Below are 16589 nucleotides of genomic sequence, written 5' to 3' on the forward strand. Positions count from 1 at the left end.
ATGATGGAGAAAGTTCTGTTATTTCCATGATCACACTGCTGGGTGTTAAGGAAAATTTTCATTTGAGCCAAACTAGGATGAATTGTGAAAAATCTGTATGATGTTGTTACTTTTTTTGGGGAAAAAACACATTTACATCACTTTTCTGGGTTTATGTAAATAAATGGTAATCATTGTATAATGAAAAGTTCTGCAACTTTCTAGTAGATTGTGTATTTCAATTTCCTCACCATTTTCGAGATCTCAGCTTGCTGTCAGTGAATAGGAACTTTCTTATTTACATGCAAAGGCTGAAAACCAATACAGATCCCATACTTCTCACATCAGAGATTGCGTCATGCATTGTTTGCTCAGGTGGAAAAACAATGGGATCAGATGTGGCATCAGCCAGACCCCTGGACATGCTGTATGTGAACGAATCCTCATTCATCAATGATTTTTAAGCATCTGTATGAAAAAAATAAAAATTTCATCCACAGATTTTGAAATTGTTGAGGTTAAAAGTTGCAGAACTTTCCATTACATAGTAAATACGCTTTTTGAAAAAAAATCTAAAATTCCTATAAGCTGCAAATACTGAGAAAAAAAAATGTCCTTGTTTTTATGGTCGGCCATTTGTATTATTACATTTACAGATGTAGCCATCTTTATCTTGACTCTTAACGCATTAAATATACAGTGGCAAGAATCTTTAACTTGACTTTTTCAATGACTTTTCTATGGCTTTTGTTGTGTGATATCACGCTGCAGCAAGTTATCAGAGTCAAGATAAACTTGGCTACATCTGTACATTATCTCATGATTTATTTCTATTTTGTGCATTTTGTGTATTCAGCTGATATTCTGGTACTTTGTAAATAATAGACTGCTGTAGAAAAGTGTCTCCATTCTATAATGAACCAGAAGCGACCCTCTGCGGTCACCTGAAATGCTGGGAGTCATTCACACACTACTTTAGCTCAGGAGTAAACTTGGTCTTATGTGTGTGCTGCCCTCTGCTGTGGCACTAATGATATTGCCTCGTATGATTGCTTCGGTCTTCCAAGAGCCACATGTGCTGGGGGAAAGGGCATTCAGTCACATTGGACTCCATAAGCCAGGCCTGTCCCTCAATTCAAGCCAATAGTAATACTGGCCACTCCTTTCCAATTTCTTAATAATTTGTACGTTTATATTATGGAAGCAACATGTATCTGTGAAATGGCTTGCTGCCCTGTGATCCCAGTGACTGCAACCTTCTTCTGACAATCTGAACAGACCTGCAGTGTAAAGCATGGGGGAGGGACATCAGCAGTAATCTGAGCCAGTGATAAAATAGGGATACACCATACATTTCAGCTGGCATGTGTTATTCTTGACCGATGGGCCTTAAGAGGGTCGTCTCACTATTCAATATTACATTTCTCTTTTAGATCATGCAAAACATAATTTCTCAATTGGAATAATAATAATTTAAAAAAATAAAGCTCTGTATCTAGTTTATTGCTGCTACATATTTGTTATGGCGCCCCCTGGTGTTGCCTTTCTGAGCCTCCATCTAATATGTCCAGTGTTGGCGGTCACACATGGGCCGTAATTCAGAAATGGTTATATTTTGCGTGATCTAACAGAGACATTTAAAGTGTAACTAACTTCTGACATGCCATAGTGACATGTCAGAAGTTTTGATTGGTGGGGATCCGAGCATGATACCCCCACCAATCGCTAGAACTAAGCGGCAGAAGCGCTTGTGTGAGCGCTCAGCTGCTTTGTGGCTGTTCTGCTTTTTCCGGAAATCAATGTATCGTGTACGGGCTCAATAGAAAGTCTATGAGCCCGTACTCCGATATGTTGGCTTTCCGGAAAAAGCTAAACAGAAACTAAGCGGCTGAGCGCTTCTGCCGCTTCGTTTTAGCGATTGATGGGGGTCTCAGTGTCAGAAGTTTGTCAAACGTTTAGTTACACTTTAATATTTAATTGTGGAATATTCCCTTTAACTGGCAAATTTCAAAGTTTTGGGTTTTATTGTATTCAAAAACCGTTGTGAACAACTGCAACTCAACAACTATTGAGTGCTGCGCCTTTATTGTAGAGTTAGGTGTAAATCAGGTTGTTTAGCTGGTGCCTTTTGTAGGGAAACCTTTTTGGTCTCTTTATGTTAGAAGGGTCATTCAAAAATAAGCGGATCACATCGTGTCCCACTGATGGAACCCCTAGCAATCAGCTGTAATCTGCAGGGGAACCCGGCAGTGTTTCATTCCGCTGCAGCGCCACCACAGGGGAAATGAAGCATTACATTGTGCCGTGGTCCAGAAGATAGGAAAAAGATTGTCACTGCTTTGGCTTTTGAAGCACTAGGAGTCCCAGTAATAGACAGAAGCATGTGTCCAAACAGATTCAATTAAATCCACAACAGGTGGTGCTCAGTGGTGAAAAGGCTAAGTATAAGTACAACAATATTGGTAGAGAAAATCCACGGCACTCACCATTCAGTCAAATTATTCATTTATTGTTGTGGCAAGACAAGACAAGTAAAAGCAATATGGATGTGGAGCTCAAGCCTATGGCCGTTTCACGTGTGCCCCCGCTTTGTCAAAGCCATTGTGTCGTTGGCTGTCAATGCAGTCCACAAACGTGTTGGGTCCTCCAGAGCGACACAGACACTTTTTGTAGCCACTTCCCTCTCTGGCTAAATCATAGAAGTTCATGCCCCTCTTTTAACTCAGAATTCCTTAATAAGGTATTTGAAAATGTAGTTGTAGGGGTAGTTCGAAAGTTTGAAAAAAAACAAACTTGCCCCTTTATTCTTTTTTATGGTCTTGTTTAGGTTTCAACCTGGCACCCTGATATGATTCGACAGACCCACTAAATTCAAGAAAAACCTGAATAGGATGTGGGCAGTCTAGGTTCTTCTATACCTGTTAATGTATGGGTAAGGGGAAGGGATAACTCTTTTGGGCACAACAAAATTCAGTGATTGTCATGTTGTTGTTATCACAGGGACTGTTTTCCATGCTGAAATACAAGAAACCTTAAATGGTCACTAACTTTTCAAGACACTTTACATAAATCAATAGTACAAGCGAATATAAGAAACTTTCTAATATATCTTATTAGAGAAAAATGCCTCTTCCCCCACTTATCAGGCTCCTTTCCCCTCTCCCCTTCCCTCACTGAGGGTTCAGGTTACAGCTGCCCATACAAGTTTATGGAGAGTGGAGGGGGCTAAGGAGAGCAGGAGAAGAGTGAGAGACACACAGAAACGTTGCTGCAGGTTCCTAATAAGTGTTATGTGTAATTCCAGGCAGGATGTTCTCTTCTCTAGATGTGCTGTGTATAGAAGACATGACAGCAGTTAAGCTCCATCTACTAGATCAGAGAAAACTGAGAATTAGTGATAGAACCTGCAGAGGGAAAAACTGCTAAATAATGCAGAATATGTGTCATGTTATGACCAGAAATAATGTTATTCCTCATGTACACACATATGACAGCTTATTCTGAAAAGTCACCTGAAATGTTAGGTGCGCGTTAAGGCAGCCATATGCATACTCATTCAGCTGCCGGTTATTTCTCCTGACTCCCCCATAAGCATGCATGCTTGGCCAAGTGTGCATGTTTATGTCAATGGAGAGAGGGGAATCAGCCGCTGTCAGATGCCTCTCTGGCAGCAACTTATCTTCCATGGGAACAAACGATGGGGAATATTGAAATCCAACATGCCCTATCCTTCTTCCCCCAACATTGTGCCATCGGGTGAGAGTCAGGTGGCCCCCATTCACCAAACCGGCCGAGATCAGGGGGTCCAGCTGGTTTTTTATTGTAATGTTTATGGTTACCTTTAGTACGGTTGACAATTATACCATACGATCTGAGCCAACTCATAATGCCGACCCCATAATGTGAATTCCAGGTAGAATTGCTCTGTAATAAATTTCGATTGTTGGTCCCCATACATCTCCATAGATGACTACATTTTTAGAGATCATTGGGAATGATGTCACCGACTGACTGAAACTTTATTAGTCCCCCATGGACAGATGTCCGCTTATCTCTATAGCTTTATACAGTTGATATGTGAGATGTACTCATTTATCACAGGGGAATTGGTGAGTATTTTGCATTGTGCTCATGTGTTTGCAATGACGGGCTGGGCTATAACAAACTGCTGATGTGATTTTGTGTATAGGAAGGAAAGGGTGGAGGACCCCAATAAGGAGGAAGTCAAGCCTAAAAAATGTGACCTTTCTACCCATCTGAATTATATTCCTCGAATTCTAGAGCGGGTCCTTTCCGTGTCATTGAGGGAGCTGGGGAATAAAAGCAGGAAGTTTAAATTCACTGACAGGAGGATTAGCTCAGAGTTGGCGTCACTGAGGGAGCAGATCATTGAGGGATGGGTGGAGGACGCTTGTCTCATCTGAGGAATTTATTCTATGGAGATGGCACCAGTTCACCACTCCCCGTCATATCATAAGTTATTTCTATAAAATAAAGCAATGTCTCAAAGATCTGCAAATAGCATCAGCAGTTAATGTTCCTTGGTAGTCTCCACACAGCAGAAGACTTGTGACCGTAAAATATACAGACATGGTATTTAATCGTACTGCATTTAAAGGTCTGTACAGGAGTAGAAAAACATGCCTTCTCTCACCTAGAAACAGCACCACACTAAGGCTGTGTGTGGTATTGCATCTCAGCCTCATTCACCTCAATGGAGCTGAGCTGCAATACCAGACACAACCTTTGAACAAGTGTGGCGCTGTTTCTGAAAGAAAGCAGCCAAGTATTTCTAATCCTGTACAACCTCCTTAAGTGCAAATTTATTCTAAACCACAAGGGAGACTGGTTATCCAATGCCACTGCAATTTGAAAACGGACCTATAAAGAAATTTTTCGGTGGAATTATCCCTTAGGCTTTATTCAGACGAACGGGTAAAATGTCCGTGCAACACGCGTGATTTGCACGCGCGTTGCATGGACCTATATTAGTCTATGGGGCTGTGCAGACATGTCCGTGATTTTTACTCAGCGTGAGTCCGCTGAAAAAAAGTCACGACATGTCCGTTCTTTGGGCGTTTTGCGCGAATCACGCTCCCATTGAAGTCAATGGGTGCGTGAAAACAATGCATGCCGCACGGAAGCACTTCCGTGCGAACTGCGTGATTCGCGCAACAGCTGTCAAAAGGATGAATGAAAACAGAAAAGCACCACGTGCTTTTCTGTTTACAAACATCCAAACGGAGAGTCATTATGATGGTGGCTGCGCGAAAAGCACGCAGCCGCGCATCATATGCTGCTGCCACACGGAGCTGTTAAGTGGCTTTTGCGCACGCAAAACGCCGCATTTTTGCGTGCGCAAAAACGCCACGTTCGTGTGAATGAGGCCTTAGAGTGATAGGTATAACATTCTGTGATGATTCATTTCATAATATATCTTTATAGCATTTGAATCACTGACTCCTATTCTCCTGCATAGAGTGAAATTCTAAAATTGAGGCCACTAATGGGAGCTTAGGAGTTCTATATATGCACAGTATGCAGCAAGCAACTAAGCTCCCCCTAGTGGTGGCTGCTGGCAGACAGAATTTTCTTATTTATCTCCATAGCTATAAAGGAGATTTCTGTATTAGAAAAACAGAGCTCAAACTACTATAAAGATATATTAAAGGGTAACTAAACGTTTGACAAACTTCTGACATGTCATAGTGACGTGTCAGAAGTCTTGATTGGTGGGGGTCCGAGCACTGAGACCCCCACCAAACAAAGCGGCAGAAGTGCTCGTGTGACCGCTCAGCTGCTTCGTGTCTGCTTGACTTTCACCAGAAATCAATGTATTGGAGTACGGGTTCAATAGAAAGTCTATGAGCCCGTACTCCCGATAAATTGGCTTTCCGGAAAAAGTCAAACAGAAACGAAGCGGCTCAGCGCTCACATGAGCTCTTCTGCCACTTTGTTTGAGTGATTGGTGGGGGTCCCAGTGCCCGGACTCCACCAATCAAAAATTTTGAAATGTCACTATGACATGTCAGATGTTTGTTGAACGTTTAGTTACACTTCAAAAAATTAATCAGCGCAGAAAAGTTAATCGCAACTTTTTGGGAGTCGAAGGCCCTGTGCACATCAACTTTTTTCTTATGTTTAGCGTGTACATCAGGAAAGCTCCCAAAGTACACACTAGACGTGTCCATAGGACTCCAATAGCCCAGCGGAGGCCAAAAACATTGTTCTTCACGCCTCCATCGGGCTGGCACACGTTTGTATTCCATCCAGGGTATAAGGATTTTTTTTAACATTGGAGCCTATAGGTGATGTATGGCAAACATAACCGGCATCCATTTAACGTATAGCTTTTCATGACGTATACGTTAAACGGATACCATTATAACCTATGTGTGATGGATGCCACTGTTAGGCATCCGTCACATCCTACCTGGCGTATAACTTAAACATAGGCAATAAACAAGATGTGAATGGGGCCTTATCTATATGTAAGAGAAACTTTATGACTATGGTTGGCCTAATATGCTACACTTTTGGCCATCTTGCCAGTCATGTTTGTCAGTTGATCTGCCAGTTGACAACTGAAACTGTCATTGGCGAGCAGAAAAACGTGCCATTACAGTCCTCCATCACGCCTGTCCGAGCTGATAACAATAGGGCAAGAAAGCGGCCAACCATATACAGTTTATAGGAAGGGAAAGTGTAACATGTGCCTTCTCTGCAGGCGATGTATGTATGGATTCACGCTTCCTTTACTCTTCACATTTACAGTAACTATCCTCTCAGCAGGAATTGTCAAGAAAATACATAATATAATGATATCAGTATAGTAAGCGCCAAAGACTCAAGACACATGGCAGGTAAGATGACAACGGAAAACCCTAACCAAATCTTCACAGGACTGTAACTATTATATTCTATTGAGATTGACTCATAGCTATATCACAGGTTTTGTAATGATCTAAAAAAATCTAAAAAATACTTATTATACACTGAATATTATAAGAGCAACCTTATAAAATATAATATGTAAACCCTATGGGTCACCATTGACAAGTACTATTTGCTTGGTGAAGATCCTGGCTCCTCTAGTTGTTTGCGTCCCTTATGTCTGATAGGTGCATGTCCCATCTCTGGGATCCCCATTTATCGAAAAAATGGGATCCCCTGTTCTGTTCCGCAATATCTCAAAACAGGAGGAGACTAAATGTACCTCTCTCCATTGAAGTCTACGTGAGTTACAGAAACAGCTGAGCAAGAAACGAGTCATGAAAACGCCAACTTTAGGAGTCTTTGAGCTTGGTCCCTCACCTATCCCCAAATTAGAGAGGTTTTTAGATCCTTTTAAGTGCTCAAAGGTGGAATTTCTCTTAATGGGGTGGTATGATATAAGTTAAAACGTCTGGTTTTTCTCCCAGAAATAGCATTACAGTGTCTGGTATTACAGCTCTGCTAATTTCAGTTGAATAGGGCTAAACTGCAATACCAGACTCAACCCATGGACAAGATTGGCGCTGTTTCAGGAAAAAAAAAAAGCAAACTCCGTACTCTGTTGGAGTTGTTTAGTAGGTGAGCACCGCTGATTATTTTCCTTGGCAAAATAGTGTCTGCAGGGTACACTGTCACAGGTAAAGCAGCTCTACAGTGGGAGGTCCCTGCAATGAACTCCTCATGTCTGGACCCATGGACCTCTGTCAGCGTAACATGGGGGAACTCGGACATTGGGACTAACTGCGGCCGCACCTGAATTTTGGAGGTAGACTTACGTGGGCTTACGTGCTTCTAGTTAATTCCCTTCTCAATTATGGTGCTGGGAACCATACACACACATATATATATTTACAGAGCGTATACATCCTGGAGGGAAATCAGTCCTCATTCCCCGTGTAGATAAGGCAGCAGGAAGGGGCTGTGTCCCTTTGATAGAGCACATAGTTTGTATAATGAAACAGTTCAGGGCCCCCACCACACACACTACATCTTCCTGTCAATCATCACATACAAAACGACATAGTCACATAGTCACTGACCGACATTGTGAAGATGTAACTACTAGAGATCCTTACAGTGTGCTGCATATACATAGGAGAGCCTCCCTCACTGAGCTCCTTACCATCTGTGGTTATCAGGGCACATCCTACATTGGATGGTGCCCTCTGCAGTACCATCTATTGACTCCCCCCTATGGTGTACCATGTAGTGCCCACCAGAGGCGTAGCTAGGGGTTTAGCACGGGGTGAAACGCATCCAACCCCAACCCAGTGGGCCCCCCACACAGTACAATTATCCCTTAGTAGCCTCCATACAGTATAATGCCCTTATAGCTGCCCCCACACAGGATAATGTCCTTAAAGTTGCCCCCACACATTATAATGCCCCTATAGTGCTTCCCCACACAGTGCCCCTAAAGCTGCCCCTCACGTAGAATAATGCCCGCATAGCTGCCCCGACACAGTATAATTCCCCCTTAGTACCCCCACACAGTATAATGCCCCCACAGCTGCTCCCACACACAGTATAAAGCCCCCATAGCTGCCCCCATACAGTATATCCCCCACAGCTGCCCCCACATAGTATAATACCCCCAAAGCTGCCCCCACACAGTATAATGCCCCCATAGCTGCCCCATAAGTAAATAACCCCATAGCGGCCCCCCCATTCCCAGTATAATGCCCCCATAGTGCCTAATAAAAAAATACTGACCTATCCCCGTTCCCACGACGAGTGGATGAGATCCCTCTGCTCCTCCGGTCTGTGCAGTGTGTGGCTCGGCACAAACAGGCGCAGTGACGCTCACTACATCGCACCTGTCTGCACCGACCCGCTCACTGCCAGTGTTACACAGTGAACAGTCAGCTCCCTGCTCCAGCACTTGATTCAACTGTATCCAAGGACGCAGATACTGTTGAAACTGGGACACGCAACCGCATTATCTCAGTGGGCCCAGGGCTACCACTCCCCCTGCCCCTGCCCCACCCCCACTAGCTACGCCTCTGGTGCCCACACGATACACTGTCCATATAACTATACCACGCAATTATCAAATAGTAGTGCCATAAGGTGCCCAAATAACACCACCCAGTTAATGATCTAGGGAACTTTCCATAAATTCAGGCACCAAGTGTGGGATCTGGGGTGGAAACTCAAGGTTCCCAGACAATCATAACCAGTGGTGCCCACATCAGTAGCGACTAGTCGCACACCCCTAGTCTACTACATACAAAGCCATCTTGGACAGATTTTCTCATGCACACAATCCCACATTAGTGTGCTGACTACAGTGCAACACTTTTTCACGTGACACTACAAACAGTACAGTCGGCAGCAGCGGTGGCTATTATTTTGGCACAGCACTCAGGGGGTATTGTTTAACCCATAACCTGGGATGTATTTTAAAGCTTCGGTGGCCAAAATACCAAACAGGTCGCAGGTCTACCATCCATGGGTCATTTATAATACTGGTGTCTTCTCATGGGATAGAGGGGCCTATGTGCCCACTCAGGCACCAGGGGCCAGGCACAACTGCTACCTCTGCACCCCTAAAGCTATGCCCCTGCCCATAACCCCCTTACCATTCCATACAGCTGGTGAGATAACTTCTCAGATAAAACTTCTCAGCTAAAACCAGATCGGACATAAAAAAAAGGAAAATTTTACTCACTCTTCTTATCCATAGGGGGCCCGGCTCGGGTCCCATCAGGCTGCCACATCAAGCCCCGGCAAACATCTGCGCCACAGTGCATACAAGCTCCTGACGCCATAATGTTATATACGGTGCCAGGACGTTATATGTGACCGCCGTACTCCAAACCCACCACCGCTAAAGACCGCGCTCGGCCTACAGCATATATTCAGATACCGCTGTCAGGCATCCTGTTGGTCTACAGCGTCCTCAATGCCCTCTCCATTTACCTCCTGTTTTCCTCAATGAATGCGTGCCTCGGCTAAGGACAGTGCCCACGGATGATGGGGGTAATACACAGAGATGCTGTTGGGGTTAAATAAATGGATTATGGGGGTTATATACAGGGATTATGGAGCAACATCAGTTTTATCACTAGCTATTGATTTTGTAATGTGTCCGTAAAAATGTTGGTCTGTCCATGATTTTTAGCTCAGTTGTCCAGAAATTGCTGAAGTGGAGGTTGGCAACCCTGCAAACAGCCCATTGACTTTAATGAGCGCTGGTCCCGTCACTTCTCCTGACATGTCTGTTTTAGTAAATAATTGCATTCCCCATGAAACGTTGCACTTTTTTTTTTAGAACTCTACGTTGTGCTGTTCCTCTGTTATTCCTCCTAGAAAGAAATTAACAACTGGGTGTTACCAGTTGAGGGTGTGTCCCTACACAGAGTGACAATGTCCAATCAGTGCTGACAGAGTGAGACTGTGTAGGGATACGTTCCTTTGACATGGTAACACCCAGTTGTCAATTTATTCATACATTTCTAGGAGGAATGGCACAACGCAGAATTTTAAGAAAGTATGTTCCAGAATTGTTATTTCATGGGGAATACAAGTATTTACTAAAATAAACATGTCAGGAGAGGTGACAGATCCTCTTTAAAGGGGTTACCCAGGATTTTTTTCTAAAAACATTGCCAAATTTTTCCACAGGTTGTGTGTGGTATTGCAGCTCAGCCAGATTCACTTAGATCGAGTTAAGCTGCAATACCAGACACAACTCAAGGAAAGGTCTGGCACTGTTTCTGGAAGTAAGCAGCCATGGTTTTGTTTTTTTAAAATCCTGAACAACCCCTTTCATTTCCCATGTGGGGGTGCTACAGGGACATTAAATACTTGCTGCAGAGTTCCCCCACAGATTACAGATAATCACTGGGGGCCCCCAGCAGTGTGACATCCTCTAATCATCATTGGAGCACTCTTCTAACAAAAATGGATTATCTAATGTGGAATAATCCTCAAAAATTTCCAAAAAAGCCCAAAATAATGTTAACAAAAATCTGTCACTATATCTGTATTTTGTTTTAGAAGAATTTCCTAACAAATTCTTTCGGTTTCCTCCTGCATCTGGTCTTATATTTTCGTTCAGTTCTGGAAACACACAGACCTTCTGGATTATCAAATGCCAGATTAAAGGAATTTCACATTATTAAGTTGCTCTTAATATTGTTTGCAATACCCTAACCATTTTAAGGGACCCAAAACACGTAGTTTCAAGTGTAGCTAGTGACATGTCAGAAGTTTGGATTGATGGGGGTCCGAGCACTGAGACCCCCACCAATCGCTAGAACTAAGCAGCTGAAGTGCTCGTGTGAGTAATTAGCCGCTTCGTGTCTGTTCGGCTTTTTCCGGAAATAAATGTATCGGTGACCGGACTCAATAGAAAGTCTATGAGCCCGTACTCCGATACATCGGCTTTCCGGAAAAAGCCGAACAGACATGAAGCGGCTGGGCGCTCACATGAGCGCTTCAGCTGCTTCGTTCTAGCGATTGGTGGGGGTCTCAGTGCTCGGACCCCCACCAATCCAAACTTCTGACATGTCACTATGACATGTCAGAAGTTTGTCAGAAGTTTAGCTACACTTTAAAACCAATGGTGCATTAAACACAGAGTGTCTGGTCATTTACAGTAGGATCCTTTGCAATGCGTTATTGAGGGCTACGGGGAGAAAAAGTTTGCAGGGATCTCTGAGACATAGTATCGTAGTCTGGTAACATTGTGTACTTTATGTCAAAACTTGGAAGTGTTTCAGTGATGTCAACATCCCGCAGCCAATCACAGGCCGGACAGAGACTTTTTGGGAAGCATCAGCCCTCTCCCCTCCTCCCTAGCCTCTCCCCCAGGCATTGAGTGTCAGAGTTTCAGTAACAGCTCAAACACTTACTGGACCTTCACAGGAGGAGCAGGCTGGGGGGATCTGAGAGAGGGCACACGGGGCACTGCAACTAGACACCGACAACTTGGTAAGTACATCTAGCAATTATCAATATATTGCTCAATATTTATATAGCACCAACATATTCTGCAGCGCCGTACACAGACCGTAATCACTCGCTGTCCTATACACGGATCATGCCGGAGCTAGATGACAACTTTGGCTGTACCTTGCTGTTTCTCTATAGGGTGCCGCTATATAGGAACACCGCGGCTCATAGGAATGATGTATATTTTTTGCCTTATGCAGCTGTTAGGGCGCTTCCAAAATTGCAGTTCGCCACCGTGACAGCGACGGAAAAATCAGAATCAACAGACAGGTTATCCAGGCTGCAAAAGTCGGAATTGACATTCAACTGAGCTGGAGGCTACTGACATGGTTGTCTAGGTAGAATATTATAGTGATCAGAGAGTCCAGAAATAGCGTACAAAAATATCCAAAATGATATATATTACAAACTAACTATACCGTGAGAGTGTTGTATATATGTATGTGAATGTGTGTGTGTGTGTGTGTGTGTGTGTGTATGTGAATGTGTGTGTGTGTGTGTATGTGAATGTGTGTGTGTATGTGAATGTGTGTGTGTGTATGTGAATGTGTGTGTGTACAATGCTGGTAATGCTGAATATTACTCAACATTGAATGTCCATCCTGTGCTGCACTGTTTTATGGGAGGGCTGCGTACATTATTAGTATTGATGGCCCCTTCCTTCTGATAATCGGGAGGACTCCAGCTCACCGATCCCATTGTTGTTATCAATGCGGCACGTCAGAAGATAATTGAAGGTGGAATTCTCCTTTAAATCAAGCTCCACATTTGGCTGACATCTTTATAATATATCTTTAATACCTATTTTTCAATTATTTTCGAGTTAGATAGAAACGGAAACAGTCAACAAGCAGCTGCAGTTATTCGATACTACACATAAAAAGTTGATGTTCATTAAAATCTAAATACTCGAAACCGGCGCTGTTTACACAAGCATCGTGGCTTAGGTATATAATGCAAGACAGGATGATGTGATGGATCCGTCGTATGATGATCAAACCGGTCACTGACGGACCCCATTGACTTATAATGGTGTCCGTTGGGGTTTCCGTCATTTAGACAGCAAGAATAACGCTTTATTCTGTAGGGAGGCTCTGAAGATATATATACGTGTGCGTGTGTGCGTGCGTGCGTGCGTGCGTGCGTATGTGTGTGTAGAGCCTTATACTTGTATTTGGCACTCGTGCTATTACGTTAAACGTTAAAGTGGTTTTCCCACCATAGTAAGGGATGGCATATTGCTAGGATATGTAATCCCTATCTGATTGGTGGGAATCTGATCACTTTGACCTCCCCCAATCCGTAGAAAGAAGAAGCCGCCATCCCTTCACCTTTTTCTCTGCGCAGCGACGCTCCCAACCAGACGCTGTTCACAGAACTGGGAATCCAGAAGGGTTATTGACCTCCACTGATCCAGTCGTGATGGCATATCATAAAGATATACCACACTTACTATGGTGGGGAAACCCCTTTAATGAGCCAATCAGACCTACAGCCCAATGACAGCAAGACACAGTTATACAGATATATAATAGAAATAACGGATCCATCAACAGCAGTTTGTTGATGGTTTCCAGAGATTGACAGATATGCTGGTTAGACAGGCAATGTTAATCAAGAGTGGAGCTTTTGTTTGAGCAGTAATGTGGGACAGTTCTCAGGTGTAACAATACCCATACAGACTTTGGTACTGAGTTTTCATACACAGTCATCACATCCCTCCCACCCCCATTATTTTCATGTCCCATTAATGCAATGCACGAGCCACAGATATGTCCTTGTATTCTGCAACAGTTGTATCACCCTATTCTACTCCACCTGACCTTACCTTGAAGTATAAAACAGAAGCAACTGTATTTCCACAGTTATTGTGGCCAGTGAAAATGACTAGAGGGGGTTTTGTTGTAATGTTATCTTGTACAGCGTCGTTCTTTTTGTGTTTTCTTTGTATCAAATTTGTATTATGACCTCTGTCCAGCAAACTGCCTATGTAGAATCTTTATGGTGTATACCAGGAATAACAACAGACATGTGAGAGGCGTGTGGACGCCTGGTCTGTGGTCAAAAGAATTGACAAAAAGTTTCTTGCCATTATTTTGGGGTTTCTGGCATTTAGTCTAAATTGACATTGACGTACTGGAATAAATATCCCGTAACTCATAGTATTGATAGAAAACCTGGTTGTGGCCTCTTTTCAAGTATGAGGGATTCTGAGGATAACCCTGATATTTACAGCAGCTTGGATTTTCGGAGACCACTCACAGGGCTTGACCCGGTACCCCTCACCACTTCACAATGACCTCTCTGAGCACTACATTCAGAATGCAGCCATTATAAGACAGACGACAATATATCTCTGGTCGATACGGTCCCTGTGCACCACATAAATGAAAGACTAGAGCATAGGCTCAGTACTTCAGGCTGCTCCACCCTGAGGGTATGTTCACACGGCTTATTTCCTGCCGTTTTTCAGGCCGTAAACGCCCCGAAAAAGGACTGAAAAAACAGAAGCTGAACGCCTCCAAACATCTGCCCATTGATTTCAATGAGAAAAACGGCATTTCGTTCCGACTGGGAATTTTTGTACGCAGCCGTTTGGAAAAACAGCACGTAAAAAAACTCCCCATAAAAAGAAGTGCATGTCACTTCTTGAGCCGTTTTTGGAGCCGTTTTCCATTGTGTCAATAGAAAAACAGCTTCAAAAACGGCCGCAAAAAAACGCTTGATGCTTTAAAAATGGCTAAAAATGACAGTCTGTTTTCCCGTGAAAACAGCTCCGTATTTTACAGCCGTTTTTAGTTTAGCGTGTGAACATACTCTTATGCTTTAAAGGGGTTTTTCCAACTCAGACATTTAGGGTATATACACAGGCTATGCCATAAATAGCTGAAAGATACGAGTCCTAGGAACCCACATGTATTCCTGGAACAAGGGGTCTCGGATCCTGTCCCGTTTGGTGAGGTGGCCGTATGGCAATGAATGGGGAGATGGCCAAACGTGTGCGGCTCCCTCCATTCATTTCTATGTGAGTTACGTAAATAGAGGAGCTTTATTGCTCACCTGGTGGGATGGGATCGAGATTTCCCTGTTCTCAATATGGGTGCAGGTCCCAGAGGTGGGACCTGCATCTATCAGACATTTATGTGGATATGTATTTGGCTTTATAGCAGGTGAACATGACTAGTATAATAAAAAGGAATTGAAGACAACAACTGAAAACAGTAAAGTGTAACAAATTTTTTATAAAACTTTTGACATCATAGTGACATGTTAGAAGTTTTGATCGGTGGGTGTCTAAGCACTGAGACCCCCACCGATCTCTAAAACGAAGCGGCCAGCTGCTTCGTTTCTGTTCGGCTTTTTCCGGAAAGTCGATGTAGCGGTGTACAGGCCCACAAATGAGATGGCAGAAGAGCTCGGATGAGCGCTGTGCCGCTTATTTTCCGATCGGCTTTTCTTGGCGTCCTTGGAGCGGTGTACGGGTTCATTAGAAAGTCTATGAGCCTGTACACCGCTTGCTCGACTTTCCGAGGAATGACGATCGGAAACGAAGTGGCGCAGCGCTTATCCGATTGCTTTTACCGCTTAGTTTTAGCAATCGGTGGGGGTCTCAGTGCCCGGACCCCCACCGATCAAAACTTCTGGCATGTCACTATGAAGTCAAATGTTTTTTAAAAGTTTAGTTACCCTTTAATAAAAGGCGATTTGTCAGATCTCCTATCTGATGGCAGTGTAGAATAGAGGGGGAGGCTGCTGCAGGGGTTTCGGCAGTCGGACGCCCTCCGATCAAACACTGATCGCCTATCCTAAGGAAAGTTTATTAGTATTTAGGACCCCCATAACCCCTTGTATCAGCTTTTTACATGAAAATACAGAATCAAATAATATAAAATTCAGCGTCTCCCCCTCTATCCTATACTGCCCTCAGATAGAAGATCTGACAGATTTGCTTTAAGATGCTATGACGCTTCCTTCTTACCCATTAAAATATCAATGGGTCAAGCCATATTTATTGAAACAAACTAAAAAAGTTGAAGAAATGCATTATTCTCACTCCAAGTAGTATCTAGGAAAGAAAGTAGGATATTTATGTTTAGGCCGAAGGAAAACATGCATAACGAAAATTAGTTTGTTGGCTTTATTATGTCATAGTCCATTATGGTCCATGGGGCGTAAAGTTCCTTCAACTAAACCCAAGGTCACATAAATTGTAAAGAATGTCTTTATTGGTGGAGTAATTTCCATAGACATACCAAGCATAGCTTCTGTTTGAATCCAACTGGGGTCAGTCACCATTACAGGTCCAGAACAGAGAATGTTTCATGAATCATTGCGTTCTTGGATAATTACTATGTCATTGTTCTGGCGTGGATGTCGAGGCATGACGAGGACGGAAGGATGCGAGTAGATTATCTGAGACGTAAATAGAATATGATTCCAATGGCCAGCACCCGGATGTTGAGGCATGATGCGTTAGTGGGACAGGCAAAAGATGACGCCCTTGTGTCTGTAGACTGGTGGAGACCACGGATGACAGGAAAGAGCTTTTCCTTCCTTGTGATGCAGTTTCAAAAATTCTTTCAGAATGTATCGTTTGGCTTATTATCACGATTAATTTATTAGTTTGACAAGGGCGTATGTAACTGAGGTAACCAAGA

The 16589-nt window shown here is 43.4% G+C and overlaps 1 protein-coding gene across 1 annotated transcript in view; it reads left to right on the forward strand.

Annotated features, from left to right (window-relative positions):
- The first annotated feature begins 11806 nt into the window (after positions 1-11806).
- Positions 11807-16589, forward strand: part of PRX (periaxin) — a 43011-nt gene continuing 38228 nt past the window's right edge. The window contains exon 1 of the mRNA XM_075836102.1: positions 11807-11910. The gene's annotated coding sequence lies outside the window, so the exon portion shown is untranslated. The remainder of the gene's footprint in view (positions 11911-16589) is intronic.

The sequence above is a fragment of the Rhinoderma darwinii genome, chromosome 8, assembly GCF_050947455.1.
Source record: "Rhinoderma darwinii isolate aRhiDar2 chromosome 8, aRhiDar2.hap1, whole genome shotgun sequence".
Classification (NCBI taxonomy): domain Eukaryota; kingdom Metazoa; phylum Chordata; class Amphibia; order Anura; family Rhinodermatidae; genus Rhinoderma; species Rhinoderma darwinii.